Source organism: Chiloscyllium punctatum, chromosome 48 (assembly GCF_047496795.1).
Source record: "Chiloscyllium punctatum isolate Juve2018m chromosome 48, sChiPun1.3, whole genome shotgun sequence".
Classification (NCBI taxonomy): domain Eukaryota; kingdom Metazoa; phylum Chordata; class Chondrichthyes; order Orectolobiformes; family Hemiscylliidae; genus Chiloscyllium; species Chiloscyllium punctatum.
In genome coordinates, this window is record NC_092786.1 from 25,457,033 (window position 1) to 25,472,672 (window position 15,640).

General features: G+C 42.2%; 1 protein-coding gene across 1 annotated transcript in view; it reads right to left on the reverse strand.

Annotated features, from left to right (window-relative positions):
* Window positions 1-15,640, reverse strand: part of adamts17 (ADAM metallopeptidase with thrombospondin type 1 motif, 17) — a 669,321-nt gene that overhangs the window by 157,567 nt on the left and 496,114 nt on the right. The gene's annotated exons all lie outside the window — the stretch shown is intronic.

Below are 15,640 nucleotides of genomic sequence, written 5' to 3' on the forward strand. Positions count from 1 at the left end.
TTGTTAAAGGTGTTTGATGTATACAGTAATGCTGATTGCCAGTGTTTCAAAATACTATATTCAAAAATCAGTTGGGTTCAAGACTATGGAAGTCATAGGAGCAAGCTCTTTGGGGAGGAGAAACAGTTCCCCTTGAGATAAAGGCTTACATTGCAGATAGTCAGTTGTCTATAGACCCTTCCAGGAGAGTAGAAAGTTATTCACATATCTTCTTGTAGGGTGGGTTTAACTTGCAACTCCTGAGGATTTCTCTTAGATCATTTCTGTAACAGATTACAACACATCAGTGAGTACTCCAGAGCTATGAGGAGGAGTTGGGGTGTTGATTGTCTGGCTAATGTTGCCATTACAGACCATTTCAGAAAGTTATTGCAAAATCCAATCACATGGTCATTGCAGACATTTCTGTTGGGCTGTTTGTATTATTTTTAAATGTCACTAAATATATACAACAGGCACTCCAGCAGCACGGTGGGACAGTGGTTAGCACTGCTGCCTCACAGCACCAGAGACCCGGGTTCAATTCCCGCCTCAGGCGACTGACTGTGTGGAGTTTGCATGTTCTCCCCGTGTCTGCGTGGGTTTCCTTCGGGTGCTCCGGTTTCCTCCCACAGTCCAAAGATGTGCAAGTCAGGTGAATTGGCCATGCTAAATTGCCCGTAGTGTTAGGTGTTAGGGGTAGATGTAGGGGTATGGGTGGGTTGCGCTTCGGCGGGGTGGTGTGGACTTGTTGGGCCGAAGGGCCTGTTTCCACACTGTAAGTAATCTAATAGAAGGTGGCGATGGCAAGGGAGGGAGCCAAGCAGGGCATGCAGCAGTTCAGCAGAGGAAAGGATGAAGTAGCCCTCTTGGGTAGATAATCAAAGAGGCAAAGACTCAACTAGGTGTAAACCACATAAGCATAAATGTCTTTGACATTTAATAATTTCTCTTCATGTTAGTGACCTGATGCCAGTGAATAAATGATCCCTACTTCGTGATCTTTGGTTTTGTCCATGTGTTCAATTCTCATGTCATATTTCTGACAAAGCCAGCAAGTCATGGTAGATGACGTTGAAAAGCAATTGGCTAAGGTGGACTGGATGGTAATCAGGTTGAAATTAGCAATGGCCACAAAGGAGACTGAAGCTACTCTGAGGCCACTGGAAGCTTATGCATTGGCGGAGGAAATTGCACCATTAGGTGAAACCCAAGCAGAGGTTCCTCCACAACAATCCCTTGGCAATACAGTGAAAGGAAGTGTTATTCCTGTCAAATATTCTAAATACCAATAAGTAAGAAGCTAGAGAGTTCAGGAGAAGAATCAGAAACATCCTGGAATGATCCTGTAATCGAAGACTGGGTTAAGGGTGCTGAACTGGTCATGGCATCCAGCAGCCTCAATGTGAGTAAGCAGGCAGCATTCATGATGGAAGGTCTGTTGGGAAATACTGGGAAGAAGTACACTTGTTTGAAGAGATACATGTGCTCAAATATGTTCACCATGGATCGTTGCGGGACTGATGAAGATTTTGAAGGACTGAGGTAGCCTGACATACTACAGAAGAGTCTGGATTAGTGGTGCTGGAAGAGCACAGTACTTCAGGCAGCATCCGAGTAGCTTCGAAATCGATGTTTCAGGCAAAAGCCCTTCATCAGGAATACCTGATGATTTTACCTCGTTTTTACCTTTTTACCTATACTACAGCAGAGACTTTATGTCTACAAGCAAGCCAAAGGGGTGGATTTGGTCTCTATACCCCTAGAGCTGATGTTGTCAACTGCATCATTTTCCTGGATTTTTCCTTCAAACCAATCAGGGAATGGAAGCAGCGAGAGATGGGAAACTTGAAATGAAGCCTTTTCAACTACATAGTGACAAAACTCAATTGTTTTTCTTTGATGTGTGGGATAACAATTATGGGGCAAGATCAGACTTCTAATTCAATATCTATATAGGGACAATGAATTCAGGCTGAAGAGGCAGGTAGAATAAATTGCTATACAGCAAGTGAAGATCCAATCCTTGCTATCCTATTTCCACAGTAAGCCTGCAGCTGATCTTGCCCAAGGGATAGTCCAAAGAAAAATTTGGGTAAGTCGGTGCACTTCAGACAAGACTACTCTCTTGCAAACAGGCATTCTGTTTGTGATAATGTTGAAGGGGATAGTCTCTTGGATGAAAATAGAAGTGCCAGTCAGATCTTGGGCACGAAGAATGAATCTTAAAAAGGATTTGTCAAGATTTGAAAGAATAATTGCCATTGAGGACTCTCCTGTCGGGTGCAAAGACAGGGGATTCTGTAGCAGTGAGTGTGAATCTAGGATTTATAGATTCATAGGTACGTACAATGCAGGAAAGGCCCTTCAGTCCATCGTGTCTGTATTGGCATAACTACCACTAAAAGTACGCTAATCCCAATTTTCTGCACTTGTCCCATATCCTTGAATATTTGAAGTACTCATTTTTTTTAAAGGTTGTAATGTTTTCAGCCTCTACTATCTCTCCAGGCAGTGGAGTCCAGTTTCCCATAACCCACTGAGTTAAAAATGTTGTTTTCCCAAATCCCCTCTGAATCTCCTACCCCTCCCCTAAAACTATGCCCTTTTGTGCTTGACCCCTCAACCAAGGGGAACAGCTGCTCTTTATTTACCCTGTCCATACCCCTCATAATCTTATACACCTCAATCATGTTCCCCCTCCAGTCTTCTCTGCTCTAAAGAGAGCAATCCAGTCTATCTAGTCACTCTTTACAACTCAATTTCTCTATCCCAGGTAACATCTGGTGAACCTCCCTCGAATGTTATCATATCCTTCCTGCAGTGAGGTGACCAGAACTGCACACTGTGCTCCAGTTGTTGTTTGACTAACGATCTACACAACTCCAACATTACCTGCTTGATCTTATAGTCTATACCATGATTGATGAAAGCAAGTGTCCCATATGCTACCTTAACTATTTTATTCACGTGCTCTGCCTACTTCAGGGATCTGTAAACAATAACCCCAACAAGGATCCCTCTGTTCCTATTAACTACTCAGCATCCTGCCATTAATTGAATACTCCCTCATCTTGTTTCTTCTTCCAAAACGCATCACATCCCCCTTCTCAGTGGTTATCTGACCAACTCACCTATAACCTTTCTGTAACCTACAACAATCATTATCCCTGTTAATCACTCTACAATCTGGTGTTATCTGCCAATTTGCTTAATTTTCCCCCATGTTTTCACCTATATCATTTATGTATATAACAAACAATAAGGGTTCCTATACAGATCCTTGTGTTACACTAGCCTCCAGTTACCCGAATTGACTTCGACCACGATTCTGTGTGTCCTATTACGAAACCAGTCTACGATTCATCTCACCAAGTTTCCCTCGATTCCTTGTGCTTTAACCGTCTCAATCAGTCTCCCTTGTGGGATCCTGTCAAAAGCTTTCAAAAGTCAAAAGTCCATATAAACTACATCAGCTGAACTTCCCTCATCCACACACATCTTCAAAAAAGCTCTAACACATTTTTAGGCATGATCTCCCTCTGACAAAGCCACGCAGGAATAGTATGTTGTTTTCCTAGTGCCAGGATTAAAGCTATCTCAATGTTTGAAGCAAATTCTCAAAGGGAAGAATGAAATGCTGGAAGTTGTTCTACACAAGTTGGAATAGTTAGGGAATAAGCGGTTAGGTTGAAGGTTAAAAAAGAGAACCTCAAAAGTAGTAATCTCTGGTTTACTCCCGGTGCCAGGTTCTAATGAGGTGGCTCAGTGGTTAGCAATGCTACCTCACAACGCCAGGGACCCGGGTTCGGTTCCAACCTTGGGCCTCTGTCTGTGTGGTGTTTGTACATTCTCTCCATGTCTGTGTAGATTTCCTCCGGGTGCTCCAGATTCCTCCCACAATCCAAAGTTATGCAGGTCAGGTGAATTGGTCATACTACATTGCCCATAGTGTTAGGTGCATTAGTCAGGGGTAAATGTAGGGTAGTAGGGAAGGGGAATGGGTCTGGCTGGGATACTGTTCGGAGGGTTGGTGTGGCTTTGTTGGGCCAAATGGCTTGTTTCCAAACTTAGGGGAATCTAATCTAATGTAATACTGGAATAATAATAGCAATATAGTTAGAAACAGGAGAGGTCACACTGCTTGGAATTTTTTATAGGCCTCAGCAGAGTTCCAGGGAGGTGGAAGAGAGGATTAGCAAAATCATTCTGGGTAGGAGTGAAAGGAACAGGGTGGTCATTATGGGGGAGTTTAACTTCCCCAAAATTGACTGGAAATGCTATAACTCTAGTACGTCGGATGGGTCAGTTTTTGTCCACTGTGTACAGGAGGGTTTCCTGACGCAGTATGTCGAAGGGCTGACAAGAGGGGAGGCCACACTGGATCTGGTGCTTGACAATGAACCAGACCAGGTGTTTGATTTAGTTGTAGGTGAGCATTTTGGAGAGAGTGACCATACTTCAGTTACATTTAATTTAGCGATGGAAAGTAATAGGTACATGCCACAGATCAAGAGTTATCGATGGGGCAAGGGCAATTATAATGTGATTAGGCAAGAATTAGGATGCATAGAATGGGGTAGCAAAATGCAGGGAATGTAGACAATGGAAATGTGGAGCTGGTTTAAGGAACAGATATTGCGTGTCCTCGATAGGTATGTCCCTGTCAGACAGGGAGGAAGTGATAAGGTCAGGGAACCGTGGTTTACTAAAGAATTGCATCTCTTGTTATGAAGGAGAAGGAAGCTTGTGTTGATGAGGCAAGATGGTTTAGATGAGGTGATGGAGAGTTACAGATCAGCTCAGTAGGATTTGAAGAGAGAGTTAAGAAGAACAAAAAGAGGACACAAGCAGTCTTTAGCAAATAGAATAAAGAAGAACCCTAAAGCTTTCTAAAGGTATGTGAGGAATAAAAGGATGATTAGGGTAGGAATAGGTCCAATCAAAGACAGAAGTGGGCGGCACGGTGGCACAGTGGTTAGCACTGCTGCTTCACATCGCCAGAGACCCGGGTTCAAATCCCGCCTCAGGCGACTTTCTGTGTGGAGTTTGCACGTTCTCCCCGTGTCTGCGTGGGTTTCCTCCGGGTGCTCCGGTTTCCTCCCACACTCCAAAGATGTGCAGGTCAGGTGAATTGACCATGCTAAAAATTGCCCGTAGTGTTTGGTAAGGGGTAGATGTAGGGGTATGGGTGGGTTGCGCTTCGGCGGGGCGGTGTGGACTTGTTGGGCCGAAGGGCCTATTTCCACACTGTAAGTAATCTAATCTAATCTAATCTAATCTAAGTGGGAAGTTGTGTGTCGACCCTGTGGAAATCAGAGAGATGCTAAACGAACATTTCTCATCGGTTTTCACTCAGGAAAAGGAGAATATTGTAGAGGAGAAGAATGAGTTATGAGATATTAGACTAGAAAGGATCAAGGTTAGTTACAAACAGGTGTTATCAATTCTAGAAGGAGTGAAAGTAGACAAGTCCCCCGTGCCAAATGGGATTTATCCGAGAATTCTCTGGGAAGCTGGGGAGGAGATAGCAGGGCCTTTGGCTTTGATATTTGAGTCATCATTGTCTACAGGTTTGGTACCAGAGGATTGGAGGATTGCAAATGTTGTACCCTTGTTCAAGAAGGGCAGTAGAGATGGCCCAAGTAATTATAGACCAGTGAGCCTTACTTTTGTTGTAGGAAAGGCTTTGGAAAGGATTATAAGAGATAAGATTTATAATCATCTAGCAAGCAACAATTTGATTTCAGATAGTCAACATGGTTTCGTCAAGGGTAGGTCATGTCTCATAAACCTCATTGAGTGTTTTGAGAAGGTGACCAAGCATGTAGATGAGGGTAGGGCAGTTGATGTGGTATACATGGACTTCAGTAAAGCCTTTGATAAGGTTCCGCATGGTAGGTGTTGGAAAAAGTGCAGAGACATGGAATTGAGGGTGATTTAGCAGTTTAGATTAAAAACTGGCTTTCTGAAAGAAGGCAGCCATTGGTGGTTGGTGGAAAATATTCAGCCTGGAGTCCGGTTACTAATGGTGTGCCACAAGGACCTGTTTTGGGACCACTGCTGTTTGTCATTTTTATAAATGACTTAGACGCAGGCAGAGGTGGATGGATTAGTAAATTTGCAGATGACACTAAAGTCAGTGGAGCAGTGGACAGTTTGGAAGAATGTTACAGGTTGAAGGGGGACTTGGATAAACTGCATAATTGGGCTGAGAGGTGGCAAATGGAGTTCAATGCAGCTAAGTGTAAAGTGATGCACTTTGGGAAGAATAACAGGAAGGCAGAGTACTGGGTCAATGGAAAGATTCTTGGTAGTGTAGATGTACCCAGGGATCATGGAGTCCATGTACATAGATCCCTGAAAGTTGCCACCCAGGTTGATAGTGCTGTTAAGAAGGCATACGGTGTGTTAGGTTTTATTCGTACAGGGATTGAGTTCTGGAGCCGCAATATCATGCAGCAACTATACAAAATGCTGGTGCGGCCACACTTGGAATATTGTGTACAGTTCTGGTCCCCATATTTTGGGAAGGATGTGGAAGCATTGGAAAAGGTGCAGAGGAAATTTACCAGGATGTTGCCTGGTCTAGAGGGAAGGTCTTATGAGGAAAGGCTGAGAGACTTGAACCTGTTCTCATTGGCAAGAAGGAGGCATAAGAGGGGATTTGATAGAGACATATAAGATGATCAGGGGATTAGATAGGGTAGACATTGAAAGTCTTTTTCCAAGATTGATGACGTCAGCGTGGACTACAAATTGAGGGGCGATAGATTTAAGACAGATGTCAGAGGCAGGTTCTTTATGTAGTCAACTCAGCCACATTAGGGAGATTTAAACAATCCTAAAATAAGCACATGGATGAATTTGGGATAGTGAAGGGGGACGAGCTGAGAATAGTTCATGGGGTCGGCGCAACATCGAGGGCCGAAGGGCCTGTTCTGCGCTGTATTGTTCTATGTTCTAAGGATTAAAAGGATAAAGGAGAGAAATCAGTGTCTGAAGAGGTGGTGCAGTATGTGGGGATTGTGATTCTTGAATCATTGGGATCTCTTCTGGGGTAGAAAAGACCTGTTCTAAAGGGTTGGGTTTCACCTGAATTGGAAAGGGACCGATATCCTGGCTGGGAAATTAGCTAATTCTATTTCGGGAGCCTGTAAACTACTGGAGAGGAGGAGTAGCAGTTCCTACATAGCAGTGAAAACAGACAAATGAAGATGTTTCTGAATCAGAAAAGACCAAGTTAATTAAAAAAGACAGACAACAGCAAGTCAAGTAATGAGGTAACTGAAGAATTAAGCTGCATTTATTTCAACGCAAAGGGTCTTACAAGTAAGGCTAATGAACTCGAAGTATGTATTAGAACATGGCTGAGGGAAGAACAGGACTGGCAGCTTAACGTTCTGCATTTGAGATGGTATAGGAAGGTAAGAGGAGAGGGACTGGTGTTTTTTATTCAGGAAAACATCACTGCTCTAATTAGGATATTTCTGAGGGATCGTCCAGTGAAAATATACAGGTTGAAATTAGAAATAAGAAAGGTATGATCACCTCGATGGGACTATACTATAGGCCATCCAATAGTCAGGGAAATTGTGGAGTAAACATGTAGAGATCTCAGATATTTGTGGTCTATATGGATTTCATTAAGGTCTTTGATAAGGTTCCACATGATAGGCTGCTCTGGGAGGTTAGATTGCATGGAATCAAGGGGGAGCTGGCAAATTGGATATAAATTGGCTTGATGGTAGGAAGCAGAGGGTAATGTTGGATGGATGCTTGTCAGACTGGAGGCCTGTGAATAGGGGAGTGCCTTAGGAGTTGGTGCTGGGCCCATTACTGTTTGTTATCTCTCTCAATGATTTGGCTGAGAATGTACAAGACATGATTAGGAAGTTGACAGATGACACTAAAGTAGGAGGTATTATGGACAGGAAGGTTATCATAAATTGCAGCAAGACCTTGATCAGCTGGGGATGGGCTGTAAAATGGTGAATGGAGTTTAATATAGATAAGTATGAGATCTTGCATGTTGGAAAGTCAAATCAAGGCAAGAGTTTCATGGTGAATGGTAGGGCCTTAAGGAGTGTAGTGGAATCGAGGGTCATTGGAGTTCAGGTGCACAGATCTCTCAAAGTGTAGTCACAGGTAGACAGCAGTGGAGGCGGCTTTTGGCACACTGGCCTTCATCAGTCAAGGCATTGAGTATAGAAGTTATTGCAGTCATACAGGATGTTGGTGAGGCCACACTTGGAGTATGGTGTTCACTTTTGCCACAGGAAAGAGTGCAGAAGGAGTTTACAACTATGTTATAGGGCTCAAGGTCTGAGTTATAGAGAGAGTTGGACAAACTAGGATTTTTTTCTTGAGCGCATAGGAGACTGAGGGGGGACCTTTATAGAAGTGTATAAGATCATGAGATGCATGGGTCATGTGAATGCATTCAGTTTTTTTTTTCAGGGTTGGGGAATTGTGGACTGGAAGGCATCAGTTTAAGGTTAGAGGGAAGGGAATATAAAGGAACCTGAGGGGTAACGTTTTTCCACAGAGGGTGAGCTGCCAGAGGAAGTGGTTGAGGTGAGTACATTAACAACACTTAAAATGATTAGGGGCAAGTCAGCATGGTTTTGTAAGAGGGAAATTGTATCTATCAAACTTGATTGAGTTTTTTGAGGAAATAACCATAAAAGATTGGTGAGGGCAGAGTGGTGGATGTTGTTTACTTGGATTTCAGTAAAGCCTTTAATAAGGTTTCACATGGTAGACTAATTAGTAAAGTTAGATCACATGGGACTTAGGGATTGCCAAATGGATACAAAATTGGCTTTACGGTAGGGGACAGAAGCTGGTGGTGGAGAGTTGTTTTTCACACTGGAGGCCTGTGACCAGTTGTGTTCCACAGGAATTGATATTGGGTCGACCTGCGCTTGTTATTTATATAAATGATTTGGATGAGAATATAGGAGGTATGGTTAGCAAGTTTGCAGATGACACCAACATTGATAGTATAATGGACAGTAAAGAAAGTTTATCGAAGATTATAAAGAGATTTTAATCAATTGAGTCAATGGGCTGAGGAGTGGCAGAAGGAGTTTAACTTGGATGATTATGAGGTATTGCATTTTGGTAAAACAAGGGCAGGTCTTCTACAACCAATGGTAGGATCCTGGGTAGTGTTGTAGAAAAGAGATGTCAGGGTTTAGGTACACAGTTCTTTGAAATTTGCACCACAGGGCTTATGAAGAAGGGCTTATGCCCAAAACGTTGATTCTCCTGCTCCTTGGATGCTGCCTGACCTGCGCTTTTCCAGCAACACATTTTTCACAAACAGGTAGACAGGGTGGTTAATAAGATGTTTAGCACATTTGCCTTCAATGATCAGATCTTCGAGTATAGGAGTTGGAATGTCATGTTGAGGTTGTCCAATATGCTGGTGAGGCCTCTTCTGGAGTACAGTTCTGGTTGCTGTGTTATAGGAAGGTATTATTAAACTGGAGAGGGTTCAGAAAAAAATGATCATGATGTTGCTGGGAATGGAGGGTTTATGTTATAAAAATAGACTTGGATTTCTCACTGGAGAATAGGCTGTTGAGGGGTGACCTTATAGATGTTTATAAAACCATGAAGGACATAGGTAAGATGAATAGGAAGTGTCTTTTCCTTAAGGTGGGGCATTCAAAAATAGGGGGACATATTTTTGAGGTGAGAGGAGAAAGATTTAAAAGGACATGAGGGGCAATTTGTTTACACCATGGTTCACATGTGGAAGAACTGCCCAGATGAAGTGGTGGATACAGGTACAGTTACAATCTTTAAAAGACATTGAATAAGTACATGAAAAGGTTTTGGAGGATATAGGCCAAATGCTGGCAACAGTTTAGTTTGAGAGCACGATCAGTGTGGACTGGAGGGTTCTGTATGACTCTGATTCTACAATCCTCTAACCATGGCCACCAATACCATCAGGGGGTAGGGGCCTTTTCCAATGCAAAAGCCTTCCTTTACCAGATGGTAAACTGCTTAGACCTCCCACCAAAATCCAATTTCAAATAACCTCCCTTTCCATCCCGACTCCTTTTCCAACCCTTCTCCCTTCCTTCCATTCCTCTGACTGACCCTTCCTTCCAGTTACCATCTGGAACCATTCCTCCAAGCAACCAACCAGATTGTACCCTCTACTTGTGTTCACCTATCCCTATTTCACTATTCCGCCCCTCCCCACCCAAAGCCCTCCCCCACCCCATTTATCTGCAAATATTTCAAATATTTGTGCGGAGATAAATAATGAAGAGGATAACTTTAGACTACAAGTAGATCATAGGTAGGCTGGTCAGATGGGCTGATCAGTAGCAAATGGAATTTAATTTAGATAAACGTGAGTTAATACACTTGAGTAGGACAAACATGATGAATGTGCTGGGAAGCACTGAGGGTTAGAAGAACCTTGGTGTGCATGTACACCAGTCTCTTAAGGTATCTGAACAGGTTAAGAACACATGGGATACTTGCCTTGATTAATCGAGTCATAGAGTTTAAGAGCAGAGAGATGATGCTGGAACTGTATGAAATGTTGGCTCAACTACATGCATTGTGTCCAGTTCAGTAATCCATATTTATAAGAAGGATGTGATTGCAATGGAGAGGGTGCAGAGGAAATTGATTAGGATGATGCCTGGGCTGGAGGGTTTCAGTTGTGAAGTGATGTTGGATGTATTGAGGTTGAGTTCCTTACAGGAGATTAAGAGGGAACGTGACTGAGATGCATAATATCACGAGGGACAGAATCAGGATAGACATGAAACCTTTCCCCTTGATAGTGGGGGATCATTGACCGGGGTTGGGGGGGGTGGGGGGGGGGGTGGTGGTGGCGGTGGGGAGCGGGTAGAAGTGCTGAGTAGATGTGAGGAAAAATGTTTTTTCATCCGGAAGTTATTGGGAACCTGGAACTCAGTGTGGGGCAGAGACCCTCATACCATCTGAGAATTCCTTAGGTGTCCACTTGTGCTGCTAAAGCATACAAAATGCTGTAAAATGGGATTAGAATAGTGGTTGGTGTTTTTGAGCGGCATGGATGAGATGGAAAGACTATTTTTCCATGCTGTTTATCTCTCGGACTGTAATTGGCTCTATTCCTTTCATGACAGTGTTAATACTCAAATGGATTTCCTCTCCTCCTCCACGCAATCAGACATGTTCTTGCATTCCTTTGTGCTGATCTAACTTCTCCTTCAATGTATCTGTGACTTTTGCCTTAACTACTCCTTGAAACTCACATTCTAGCCACTTGCTTAGTAAACAGGTCTCTCCTGAATTCTCTATTTGGTGATGTTTTCATATTTATGGTTCCTACATCTGTACTCCACAGCAAGTGGAAACAATTTCTCTCTTTCCTATTAAATGCTTCTTCATTACTGATCTATAGAATGGTTATAGCACAGAAGGAAACCATTTTAACCCATCTCTGTACTTGGTTCTCTGTCATACCAATTGGCTTGCTTTGAACAGAAGGTCAATATCTTCACCTGTCCCCACAGCCTCAGATGAACTCATAGCCACAGTCACCACTGTAAACATTAGACCGGTGTTCTTGAGAGTGAACCCATGAAAAGTGATTGGTGCAAATGGACTCCCCAGGCCTGCACTCAGATCCCAAATGGACAGGCTGGGAGGAGTATTCGCTGACATCTTTAATCTTTTCTTTCTTCGATCTGAAGTCCCTATCTGTATCAAGATACCAACCCTCATCCCAGTGCCAAAGAAAAATCAAACAGTGTTTATTAATGAACTACCACCCAGTGGCTCTAACATCCGTAATTGTAAAGTGCTTCAAGAGGTTAATCATGGCTCATATCAACACTGCTTTAATCCTTTGCAATTCACCTACCTGCACAACAGGTCCATGGCAGATGCCATTTCCTGGCCCTACACTCATCCCTGGAATATCTGAATAACAAGGTCAGGTTCCTACTTATTGATTACAGCTCCACTTTCAACACCATAATTCAAAACAAATTCATCTCCCAACTCCAAGAGGCCTCGCACCGCCCCCCCCCCCCCCCCCACCTTAACTGAATCCTTGACCTCCTGACCCATGGACCATAATTGACAGGAGTAGGCAACAACACCACCTCCACGATAATCCTCAATGCCAGTGCCCCATAAGGATGCGTACTTGGCCCCCTACCATATTCCTTATACACTCATAACTGTGAGACGAAATTCTGCACCAACTCCACTTACAAGTTTGCTGATGGCATCACCATTGTAGGTCGGATCTCAAAAAACAATGAGACAGTACAGGAAAGAGATTGAGTCAGTGCTTAGCAGCATGGTGTATAGACAACAATCTCTCCATCAATATCAGCAAAATGAAGGAGCTGTCTGCTGCAATGGTGCTGGGCTGGAGATGGCCAAGACTATCAAGTTCCTGGGAGTGATGATCACCAACAATTTCCCCTGTAATCCTGCACATTCTTCATTTTCAAATAATAATCAATTACCCTCTTGAAAGCCTAAGCTGAATCTGCCTCCATCACACACGAAGGTAGTTCAATCCAGATCCTGACTACTTGCTTCATGAAGAGATTTTCCTTGTTGCCATTACTTTTACAAATTACCTTAAGTCTGTGCCCTCTTGTTCTCCAGCCATCCACAAATGGGAAAGGTATCTCCCATCGACTCTCGGAAAAACTGTTGTGAATTTGAAAACTTTTATCAAACCTCCTTTTAGTTTTTTCATCTCCAAAGAAAACAGTCCTAGCCTCTCCAATCTACCTTCATAGTTGCAGTTCTTTAGCCCTGTGACCATTCTTGTTAATCTTTTCTGGACCTCTCCAATGTCTTCACATCCTTTCTAAAGTATGGTGCTCAGAACGGGACACACACTCCAGATGAGGTCATGCAAGTGTTTTACACAAGTTCAACATAATAAGATAGTTATGTTAAAGGATCAGATCTTAGCCTTCCCTTTTTTTTTGAAGAAAATAGCATTAATCTGTTCATTTTTTCCAATAAATACAACCTCTCAGTTCTAAATCAATACTGTCAATCCTTTTGTATCCTGTCCAGCGCTGCAAGTCATTTTGACAATATGGATACCAGAGTTGTAGAGGGGAATGTGGAACTAGATATTGCCATCTAAATATGCTTAAAAAGTTGAAATGAACAAATCTGGGGTTCAAATTCCTTAACATAGATGATTTCGATGTTGAGTGGGCACTAACGTTGAAACATAAGATGTTGAGCACATTGTAACATTTCCATTCTTCCAATATCAATGTGAGCCCATAGGTGAGTGTAGTCACTCATTACTGAACTAACAGAAAATTAATAGTATTGGTTATTTGCTGGCAATAAAGAAATGTCTGGGAAACTGCAAAGTCATTGGGCCCTCTGAGTACCTCAGCTAACTTTGAACCCTCGAGAGGCAATGACCACAAACCCAACCAACACAGGGTGGGTGAGGACCCTTTAAACTTGAAAAACATATTTAAACAATTAATATGCACAACAGTTATAGTAGTAAAGAGGTTTAATTATTCATATGAATGATGTATATTTCACCATGTAGAGAGAAGTGTAGGAGCAGCACTCTGTCATTTCGCCCCTCCAGCCTCCTCTACTGTAATTAGATTGTGGTTGATCCGGACCTTAATTACTAATCCACTCATAATTATGTTTCAAAAGCTGTCCCAGACCTCAGGCAATAACGCTTGTGTCAGCTTGCTAACAAAATCCTGTTAAATATCTTGAAATGAAACAAATCACTTGAGGGAATAAAACTGAAACTGCATTGTACAAATAAATGCTGCATTATTTAATTCACAGGCTCTGCAGTTTTTAGATTTGCAGCAGAGTGAGAGAATGTTATGTCATTGTTTCTGTCTTGGTATTGCCTATCAATAACAATGATACCAATTCGCAGTTTTTTCTCCTCATCTTTCCGTATATTTCCTTTTGAGATGCTGATCATTACACTTTAATGAATGGTAATGGGATGGTGAAACAGTCAGGGATTTTGGGCTGCTATATATAGAGGTCCTAAGTTCTCCTTAACACATCATGTAAGGTCAACTAACTCTTAATTATTTATGGTGCTCATTTAAAAACATTGCACGATATACAGAGAGCACTCAAAGATTGTAAGGTTTTAGCTCTTGTTGAGACATTCTTTTTATTTCTTCTTTCTGAAATCATCACTGTTAGATTAAGCATACAGCACAGCAGCCATGTCTTGGTAGGCTGGCACTCTTGTTTCTGAGTTGAAATTTGGAGGCTCAAAACTCCTCTTCCTCTGAAGAAAATTTAAGCTGATCATCAAGTGCAGAACGGAGGGAGTGCTACACAGTCAGAGATGCTAGCTTTCAGATGGAAAGTTAAATTAGAACACAGTTTATCATTTCAGGTGGGTGTAGATGATGCTATTAGACTTGAGTTCTCACTGGTGTCCTGGCCAATATTTCACGCTCAGTGGTTCGCACTGCTGTCTCAACTCCATTGACCCAAATTCGAGTGCAGCCTCTAGTGACTGTGTGGAGTTTGCACATTCTCCCTGTGTCTCTGTGGGTTTCCTCTGGGTGCTCTGGCTTCCTCCCACAATCCAAAGATGTGCAGGTCAGGTGGACTGACTATAGGAAATACAGGGATAGGGTAGGGGAATGAGTCTGGATGGGATGATCTTTGGAGGTCAGTATGGGTGAATGGCCTGCTTCCAACACTGTAGGGACTCTGATTCTATTAAATAGATTATCTGGTCATTACCTCATTGCTGGGAGTTTGCTTCTCTTAAATCGGCTCCTGACGTTGTTACAACAGTGATTACACTTCAAAAGTACTTTATTTACTATAAGGTATTTTAGCTGAAAATGTGTTGCTGGAAAAGCGCAGCAGGTCAGGCAGCAACAAAGGAACAGGAGAATCAACGTTTCAGGCATAAGCCCTTCTTCAGGAATACATTTTAGAATGTCCTGACATTGTGAATGGTACAATATCAAATTGACTTTTTTTTTCTTAATGGGCTGTTTTGGCTATTTCAGCTACCATAAGTATTCACCTAACACTATAATCAATTGACTTAATGTCAATAACAATCAGGAACAAAGGAACAATATTTTCTAGTAAATATAATTGAAAATCAATTTCCCATATTAATTGAATTAAAACAAAAGTGGAAAATGTAAAGCGCTTCACATCCAAATTATCACAGTGCTAAACAGCAGAATGACGGCATTCAATGCAAAAGGTAAAGAGAAAATAGAAGATGACTCACTTGGATCAATGCTGACTGACTATCAGAAACACAGTCACTGAGCAGGAACTTATTACATTCCTAATGACCGTTTACAAACATGGATATAATTTTGTCCATGAGCAATGGAAACAAATGCAAGAATGAAGCATTAACAGTATGTATTTAGATAGCACCTTCAAAATAATAAAACAATAAGGCAGACCACACATTAGGCCAGATATTCCTGATTCTGTATTTGATTGTAATGAAGCATAATGTATAGAGGAAGCAGAAGTAGAAGGATCCTAGTCAGTCACAGACGCAGCTTCATTCTTTACACGTAAAGCTAAATTGGTCAGTAATCAAGTTTGATCAATTGCTGTTTGGGATCCTCTCCATCCTTGCTTCTTTTACTACTCCACTCTGGTGTTC